General features: G+C 42.3%; 1 pseudogene across 1 annotated transcript; it reads right to left on the bottom strand.

Moving 5' to 3' along the window:
- Positions 1-922: 922 nt before the first annotated feature.
- Positions 923-1534, bottom strand: LOC309341884 (retinoid-binding protein 7 pseudogene; annotated as a pseudogene). The gene has a single exon. The product of its transcript is annotated as a retinoid-binding protein 7 pseudogene (transcript).
- Between the last annotated feature and the right edge of the window lie 8229 nt (positions 1535-9763).

The following is a 9763-nucleotide window of genomic DNA, read 5'->3' as shown; positions in this document are numbered from 1 at the left end:
CCCAGTCTTCTTGGTGTTCCTCTTCTTTCTGGCCGCGGATTCTCCCGGTGAGATCAGCCAGCTCCATAAACTCCATCATCTTAATCTGCCATTCTTCTACCGTTGGTAATTCTTGTGTTTTCAATTTTTTGGCTAATAAAATCCGATATTTTTTTTTTTTTGGTGATTTATGTATTTATTTAATTTGTCTACCACCCGACCCAGTTGTGAAAACTTGACTTCCGGGTTAGCGCCAACATCTAATGGCGGATTCCCTCTGATCTCCGGAGGGAATCGGCTCAGTAGGGATCGGGTTCTGCCGCGCCGGCGACGCGGGGACCCTTAAAAACCACAGGTGTGGATTCCTGTGGACGTGGTGACTCGGTGGGCACCATTAGCGCCCCCCCGACCCACAAAGGAGCCTTTTTAAAGGCTACGGAACGGGGGACAGGGAGCGGCGCGGTGCTGAGAGTCCTCCGATTTATATTTTTGAGGAACTATGTTTTTCTTGCGATAGTAAGAATGTAAGAATAAGAGCCTGCGATGCAAAATGCCTCTCTGTTACAGGAAATGCAGGAGGCAATAATTCTTGCATGATAATCGTTTTCAGTTACAAGCATTCACCGTTCTTTGACTTTTCGTTTTCCTTGCCAGGCCAGAAAACGATGCCCTTTCTTCCTGTAGCAGGGATAGCCATCTCCAGTCTGAGCAGAACTCCCGTCCCCCCACCCGCAGCGGCAAGAGACCCAGCCATTCCAAGCTCTGCTTCTCTTCATCGTGTAAGGATTGGATGGAAGTCCACGAATTTTAGGTTGAAGTCGGCCATTCCGAGGCATATCAATGAACATGCTGCTCTGGTCTAGATGTTATTATTGTTGTTGTTGTTGTTAATAATGAAGTTACGTGGTAAGTGCAGTTAAACAGTTACGTTTGTTCCAAGGATCAGGTTGGAATGCTTTTACAAAAAGAGCACCAGGGATGGAGGAAGAAGGTTTGACCTGTAAAGCTGTCTTTTCAGTTATCACTCCATGTCTGAAGTGCCGCTACGCATAAATGCTCCTGTACGTGGTTCTTTGCACTGTTGTCATTTGGGGGATATCGCAGGAACCAACTTCACACTCGTTTGAAAACCTGCTTGCTTACTTGGTCTTCTCATCGGAGTTCCAGGTACAGGTCATCTCCTTCAATCCAGTGGGTCCAGCCTCTGTTCTTCTTCTCTCCAGTCTGGACACAAACAATCTTGTCGCCGTCCCAGTTAACCACACTCTTGCATTTTCTATTGTCCAAGCCTTTGTTGTCTTCTTCAAACTCCTCTCCAATCCTGAACTCGACTAAATAGCTGCGGAAAGTGCTGGTTGTGCTGATGGAAAATGGGTCCCCATCTTGTTTGAAGACTTTTTGAGGCTTCAGCATTTTGGCTATCTTGTGAGTGGCAAAATCGATACCTAAAGCCACCATGTAGCCTTCAAAGTTGTCATTGCTGACAAGGTTCCAGGTGCCATTGAAATCAACAGGCATGGCTGAAGTAGACAAATAAACCTAATATACCACCAAAGCTAACCGGACCTCGCCAGTGGTCCATCAAGTCTGGGATCCTGTTCTCACAGTTGCCAACCAGGTCCCTGTGGGAAACCAGCAAGCAGGATTCAAACACAAGTGCAACTCTTCGCTCCTGTGGTTTTCAGCAACTGAGATTCAGAAGAATCGCTGCCTCCAACCGTGGACCAGAGCAAAGCCCTCCAGACTAGAAACCAGGGATAGTCCTTTCCTCCTCCACAAATCTGTCTAATCCTCTTTTTAAAGCCATCCAAGTTGGCCATCACTTCCTCCTGTGGCAGGGAGTTCCACAGTTTTAAAGTTTTTTTTAATGTCATAACATTTTTATTGTAATGAAAGATTAGTTTTCATCCACATTAACAGTCTGTAGTCTTTTGAAAGTGGTAACTGGCACATATGTGACCAGTGTATACAGTTTATTAGGCGAATCCTCATCTTCATTGCGGTTTCTGGCTAAACGCACAGGGATACGGTAAGGAACATTCCTTACTCCTTTTGCCCAGACAGCCTTGTTCAAGCAGGTGTCAATGCGTACATCAGGAGTCCCCATCTCCCTCATTGCAAATTTATGGATCTCCTTGAGAGCACGAGGAACCCATGCCACGGATCCGTTTGTGAATGTTTATAGTATATTCCCGAGTAACCACTGTTATGTACTGAAGTTCTCACCCTGGGCCAGCAGGGGGATACAGTAGATAGTTATGCAAATAAGGGGTCGAAAGTGACGTTCAGTGATTGGATAGTTTTAGAAAATTGTTACAGTTACATTGTACTGGAGCTCTATATAAGCAGGCTGGCTGAACCCTTCAGTTCAGTTCTGGCCTGGCCTGTGAATAAACAAGAGCTGTTTGAAGAATCGCTGTGTCGTCTGATATGTTCACCCACAACTTAACACTGGCAACGAGGATGGGATCGATGGACATCAGAGCACAGCCAGATGTGGCCACCCTCTGAGCTGAATCACAGAGCTGAAACACTGAGCGAAATCACGAAGCAGAACCAATTCAGAGCTGACTGTTCTGGCTAGAGCACTGTGTTCCATCAATCGCCCTTCACACCGGCATAGGAATCATGGCTTCACTTGTGCCTCTACCGCCGTTTGCGCCAGCCTCTGAATCATGGGACTCCTACCTTGCTCGGTTCAACTGCTACCTCCAAGCCAACGAGCTGACAGGAGTATCAAAGGAGCGGAAGCGGGGCCTATTCCTCAGCCTCTGTGGGCCTGAGGTGTTTGAGACGGCCCGAGCATTGGTTGCGCCTGAAGCAGTCCAGGCAACACTGTGGGACACGATCCAAGAGAAGCTCTGCAACCACTATGCAAAACCGTCCAAGACTGCTGCCCGCCATGCATTCTACCACCGGAACCAGGCAGAGGGGGAGTCAATCAACAAATACACCACCGCCCTGCGACAGGCTGCAATGCACTGCGAGTTCCGAGACTTAGACGATGCCCTGATGGATCGAATCGTCTGCGGGGTCCGGGACATCCATCTGCAACGGCGTCTCCTCGCCAAGCCAGACCTCACGCTGCAGAAAGCCACTGAGGAGGCCGTACCACCTCATTGATGGCTGATCTTCTTTTCACCACCTTTCTTTTCAGGAGCCATCCTGCTCAGGACCAGACCAGAAAGCAGGGAGTTCCATAGTTTAGCTACTTAACGGCGTAAAGAACCCCTTTCTTTAATCTGTCCTGGATTTTCCAACATTCATCTTTGTGGAATGTCCACCAAGTTCTAGTGCTATGAGAGAGGGAGAAAAACGTTTCTCTGTCCACTTTTGGGTAGATAGTAATTTGCTTTAATCTGTTTTTATGTTGCATTTCAAATTGTTGTCACCCTTCCTGGGGACCTTGGGATGAAGGGCAGATGAAGAAGAAGATGCCCTAAAAGGCTGCTGTTTAAGAATATTGCATACCCTCCAACATTTCTCCGGGGAAAATAGGGATGTCCTATTCCATAATAATCATCATAATTTTATTATTTATTCCCCATCCATCTGGCTGGGTTGCCCTAGACACTCTGGGCAGCCTCCAATGTAAATAAAAACATACTAAAATATTAAATATTTTTTTAAAAAACTTCCATATACAGGGCTGTGTTATAAGAATTTTAAGGTCTTAGGTATATAATAAATGTTCATAAATGTACCAAGCAAACACGTACATAAATATATAAACCACATGTCTGAAACCCATAGGAAAAGTCCTAAAGCCATTTTGACTCTCTCAGTCACCTCAAATATTTCTCTACAAGGTGGAAGGAAATGCTTTGCTTATATCAGCTGCCTTCAGGTGTCTTCTAAAGGTTGCAGAGTCACTTATCTCTTTGGCTCCAGGGTTGCATAACTGCGTAACCCCCAATATTTCTCAGAAGAAAATAAGGCTGTCCTGAGGAAAAGCAGGACATTCTGGGATCAGTTCAGAAATCAAGACGGCTTCTGTAAATCCGGGACTGTCCCTGGAAAATAGGGACACTTGGAGGTCTGATCCTGAGACCTGCAGGAATAGGGCAGTATATAATTTCACTAAATAATAATAATAGTAATAATTGTTGTCAGGCAGCTGTCCTGTTGTGCAGATCATCTGGTACACACAGTAACAGGGAATATCATGTACTTGACTCTATGAATCAGTTATGTGATTTCCTGCTGTAATAAACAAAATGCTTACAAGAAACGCACGTGGCAAAGAAACATAGGAAAATCCTGATTAATAAGAGGTTAGGGAACGAATTCATCTCCTCGGATAAGGAGAAAAAAAGGGGAGTTGTTCTATACATAAAAAACAAAATTGAGGCACACCAATTATTTAAGGACGAGGAAGGAAGAATAATAGCGGTAAGAATAAACTGGCAAGGCGAAGTTCTGATAATAGTGGGGATTTATGCCCCCAATGGGAATAAGACAGAATTTTTTAGCTTATTGGAAGAAAAGCTATTTGACTATATGGACCAAAAAATCATATTAATGGGAGACCTAAATGACGTGGTCTCAAACGAAATGGATCGACTAAGAAACTCAAATAATAGAGACGGCAAATTACCTAAGACATTTTTTACACTGACTAAGAACTGTAACCTTATCGATATATGGAGACTGAAACATCCCTTAGAGAAACAATTCACATACCACTCAGAACCGAACCAGTCTTTTTCACGATTAGACCAAATATGGATTTCGAACGAACTGTCTCCAAGAGTGAAAAAAGTCGAAATTCAAGCTAAAGTTTTATCGGATCATAACCCAATTGAAATGGAGATGAAAGGAGTGGAAGGACGAATCTTTAGATGGAGATTAAATGATAATTTATGGGATGACCAAAAATTTGTGGAAAAAATTCGGAAAAGACTAGGGGAATACTTTCTGGATAATCTCGATAAGGGGGTGAAAACAAGCACGGTATGGGATGCAAGTAAGGCTGTAATGAGGGGTCTCTTTATCCAGCAAAATGTCGTGAAAAAAAAGAACAGAGAAAAGAGGTTAGAAGAGATCTTGAGACAGATTACAGATAATGAGCAGAAACTGATTAAAAAGCCGAACAATGAAAAGATACTACAGGAAATAAAGTCCCTCCAAACACAAGTTGCAACTATAATAAATAAGGAGGTCGAGTGGAATATTAAATGGTTAAGACAAAAAAACTTTGAATTTGCCAATAAATCTGGTAAGTGGCTTGCGTGGCAAGTCAAAAAGAGGAAGGAGCAAAATACAATCAATAAAATAGTAATAAATGGAGAAGAAACAACTGACCCGAAAAAAATTAGAAAAGGGTTTGTGGACTTTTATGAACAGCTCTACAGAAACAAAGAAAGGAACAATAAGAAAAAGATAGAAAAATACTTAAAAAATAAGGTGACGAAGAAGATCTCACCAGAGGAAAAAGATCAGTTGAATGCCCCAATTAGCAGTATAGAGATAGAAGAGGTGATAAAAGAATTAAAAAGAGGGAAGGCACCGGGTCCAGACGGGTTTACATCGAGTTATTATAAGGAAATGAAAGGTACGCTGTTAACACCACTAACCGAAGTAATGAACAACATTCTTAAAGAAAGAGACATGCCCGCTTCGTGGAAAGAGGCCTTCATAACAATCATCCCAAAACAAGATTCGGACCTAACTCAAATTAAGAACTACAGACCCATTTCCTTATTAAACACGGATTATAAGATCTTTGCGAGTATCTTAGCCAAAAGACTAAAAAAGATATTATTAAAAAAGATACATGAAGATCAGACGGGCTTTCTCCCGGGTAGGTTAATAAGAAATAATACAAGATCTATAATAAATCTTATTGAATATTTATCAGATAGAATTGACAAACTAGCTAGCTTAATCTTCATAGACGCGGAGAAAGCTTTTGATAATGTGATTTGGGACTTCATGCTTAAGAATTTGGAAGTAATGGAGGTGGGACAGGAGTTCTTAAATGGTATAGAAGCAATTTACACGGAGCAGAAGGCAAGATTGATAATTAATGGAGTTACCACTGAGGACATAAAAATCGGTAAGGGAACGAGGCAGGGCTGTCCGCTCTCACCGCTGCTCTTTATAGTGGTCCTGGAAGTGCTGTTGAATGCGATAAGGCAAAATAAACAAATTAAAGGGATAATGTTAGGATCAAATGAGTATAAAGTCAAGGCTTATGCAGATGATGTGGTTTTTACGGTGGAAGAACCTATAGAAAGTATAAGGGCAATTCTGGACGAAACGGAGAAATTCGGGAAACTGGCAGGATTTAAACTGATTAAGACCAATACAAAATTGATTGTTAAAAACTTGGATCAGGACAAGATTGAATCAGTGCAACAACAAACTGGAATAGAAATCGTTAAAAAGGTAAAGTATTTAGGAATCTGGATTACTAACAAAAATATAGACTTATATCAAAATAATTACGTCCCGACTTGGAATAAAATCAAAAAAGATCTAGAGGTCTGGTCCAGACTGAAATTATCATTTTGGGGGAGAATATCGATGGTCAAAATGATGCTGCTACCCAAGTTGTTATTTCTGTTTCAAACCCTACCCATATTAAAAGGAACAAAAATTTTTAAAGAATGGCAAAAAGCCATCTCTAGATATGTCTGGGAAGGGAAGAAGCCCAGAATTAAATTTAAGTTGTTGACGGATGCTATAGAGAGAGGGGGCTTCGCTCTACCCGACATGAGATTTTACTATGAGGCGACATGTTTATGTTGGGTGAAAGACTGGGTTAGGCTGGAAAATAGAGAGTTATTGGATCTCGAGGGGTACAACAACAAATTTGGGTGGCATGCGTACCTATGGAAGGACAAGAAAAGGGTGCATAAAGGGTTTACCAGTCATATTTTTAAGGGCCCACTAATAGAGGTTTGGGATAGATATAAGGATATATTAGAACCAAGAATACCACACTGGCTTTCTCCCCAGGAGTTAATGGGTGTTAAGAAAGTCAATATGGAAGAAAAATGGGGGAAATATGGAGAAATGGTTATAAATGAAGGTGGGAAGTGGAAAATTAAACCATACGAACAGGTTAAATCGCTTACACAGGGGTGGCTCCATTATTTTCAGATAAATGAGATGTTTAAAGTAGAGGTGAAGGAGAGGGGTTATGAAGAAAAAGAGTCAATATTTCAAAAAGAGATTATAAACAGTGAACAGAAAAACCTCTCAAAAATGTACAAAATACTTTTGGAGTGGCACACTAAGGATGAGGAGGTGAAGTCAGTGATGGTACAGTGGGCGAGGGATTTGGGGTATAACATTCAAATGGAAGACTGGGAAAAACTCTGGAAAGTGAATATAAAATTCACAGCCTGTATGTTGCTCAGGGAAAATGTGATGAAGATGCAGTACAGGTGGTATCTGACACCCGTAAAATTGGCAAAGATGTATGGGGCAGACAACAAGTGCTGGAAATGCAAACAGAAGGAAGGTACATTTTACCATCTATGGTGGGAATGTAAGAAAGTTAAAAGTTTCTGGGAGGAAGTGTATAACGAACTGAAAAAGATGTTAGGTTATACTTTTGTTAAAAAACCAGAGGCCTTCTTACTCTGTATCCTGGGAAAAGATATTAGGAAAAAGGATTTTAAAATTTTTCTGTACGCGGTCACGGCGGCTAGAACCGTGCTTGCTCAGAGATGGAAACAGGAAGAAATGCCAACGGTGGCAGAGTGGAGAATAAAATTAACAGAATATGCTGAGTTGGATAAACTAACAGGGAAAGTTAGATATTTAAAAGATCAAAACTTTATTGAAGACTGGGGTAAATTCGTAAGTTATCTGGAGAATAAATGTTTAGTTAATACAACGTTAGTGGCATTTAAAGAGGCTTTGTAAAGAGTTAACAAGTATTGTTCAACTGAAATAATGTAAAAAAGGAGGTACGAATGACAATATGAAAAGATGGGATGTGATTCTAAGATTAAAATATGAATGAATGCCAACATCGCTGAAGGAAGTCCAAAATGAGAAGAAATGTAGAAACTCGAATATCATGTATATATGTATATATGATTGAAAGCTTTTGTCTTGTGTTTTGTTTGTTTTTTCTTTTGTATGTGTATGAAAAATGAATAAAAAAATAATAATATAAAAAAAAAAAAAAGTAATAAACAAAATCTGCCCTTATTCCCTTCTGGGGTACACAAGAGCCCTTGTAGAGTCCATTGTAGGTTCTCCATCAGTAGGAGAAAATAACAGAGGCCAACCAGAGAATATTGAGAAGCAAAGCAGCTCGTAAGCCTGATCTTTATTGAACTGTTGCAACAGGGTGCTCCCCTCACATGCAGGAAAGGAGGAGGAACCCAGAACCAAGGTGTGCCTGCCCTTATATAGACATTTTAAATTCCCTGCCCTGGAGCTCCAGACCACCCCACCATACATCATACATACATCACAGAAGGGATGTAACCCAAGACCACCCCCCACAAACATCATACCTACAGCACAGAAAAGGTGGTCTACAACAGAAATTTGAATGTAGTTTTTCCTGTCTGCCAGGTTATCTGATAATGCCTTATCTGATTGCCTTTCCTGGTAGTCTGGCCATTTCTTTGAGATGGTGATTTCCCAATTCCTGAAACAATGGGGAGGTTCCCTCACCCCCTCCCTCCTTGCAGAGAAAACATTTGGTCAGTCTGGGAGTCAAAATGGTTTCAGGGCGGTCCAGACATGCTGCTCCAGACATGTGGTCCACACATCTATGTACGCGCTTGGTTGGTACATTTATGAACATTTATTATATATATATAAGACCTTACATTTTTTATTTCACTGCCATTACAGTGATGGTTAAGCTTCCTGGGGTTTGCAGCTGGCTGCATGCCTTTTTCGGAACTTTTCTGCTTTATGCTAACTCTTGGTTGTAAAACAGAAGTTGTGGCGGAGCCTCTCCTCTCCCTCTCAGGTTCCTGCCTTTCAGGGGGTTAGACTAGATGACTCTGGGGGTACCTTCCAACTATAAAATTCTACGATTCTATGCGGATTCCAGATGGCAGACGTTGCTGAACATGTTTGACAAGTCCTCCTCGAATTTGTCTTCGCCCCTTTGCTCACCCACTGAGCTCTGGCCCTTCCTGAACCTGAGGAAGGCAGAGCAGCTGCCTTGAGTGTAGAAAGTCTCAGGTTCAGCTCCATGCAGGGTTGGGAATCTGGGACCTTCTACATACAGAGCAGAGACATCACCTTGCCAACAAAGGTCCGTATAATTAAAGCCATGGTTTTCCCAGTAGTGATGTATGGAAGTGAGAGCTGGACCATAAAGAAGGCTGATCGCCGAAGAATGGGTGCTTGTGAATTCTGGTGCTGGAGGAGACTCTTGAGAGTCCCGCGGAGTGCAAGAAGATCAAACCTCTCCATTCTGAAGGAAATCAGCCCTGAGTGCTCACTGGAAGGACAGATCCTGAAACTGAGGCTCCAATACTTTGGCCACCTCCTGAGAAGAGAAGACTCCCTGGAGAAGACCCTGATGCTGGGAAAGATGGAGGGCACAAGGAGAAGGGGGCGACAGAGGACAAGATGGTGGGGCAGTGTTCTCTGAGCTACAAACATGAGTCTGACCAAACTGCGGGAGGCAGTGGAAGACAGGAGTGCCTGGCGTGCTCTGGTCCAGGGGGTCAAGAAGAGTCGGATACGACTAAACAACAACAACACATGCAGAGCAGCTGCAGCACCCACTGAGCGGTGTCCCTTCACTATTAGCCTGCTAGAGAGCACCCTTTTAATCATCTTGTTTAAAAAAAAA

The sequence above is a fragment of the Podarcis erhardii genome (assembly GCF_964252035.2).
Source record: "Podarcis erhardii genome assembly, chromosome: 5".
Taxonomy (NCBI): Eukaryota; Metazoa; Chordata; class Lepidosauria; order Squamata; family Lacertidae; genus Podarcis; species Podarcis erhardii.
The sequence above is the reverse complement of the archived record's forward strand: the minus strand, read 5'-3'. Positions and strand labels throughout refer to the sequence as shown.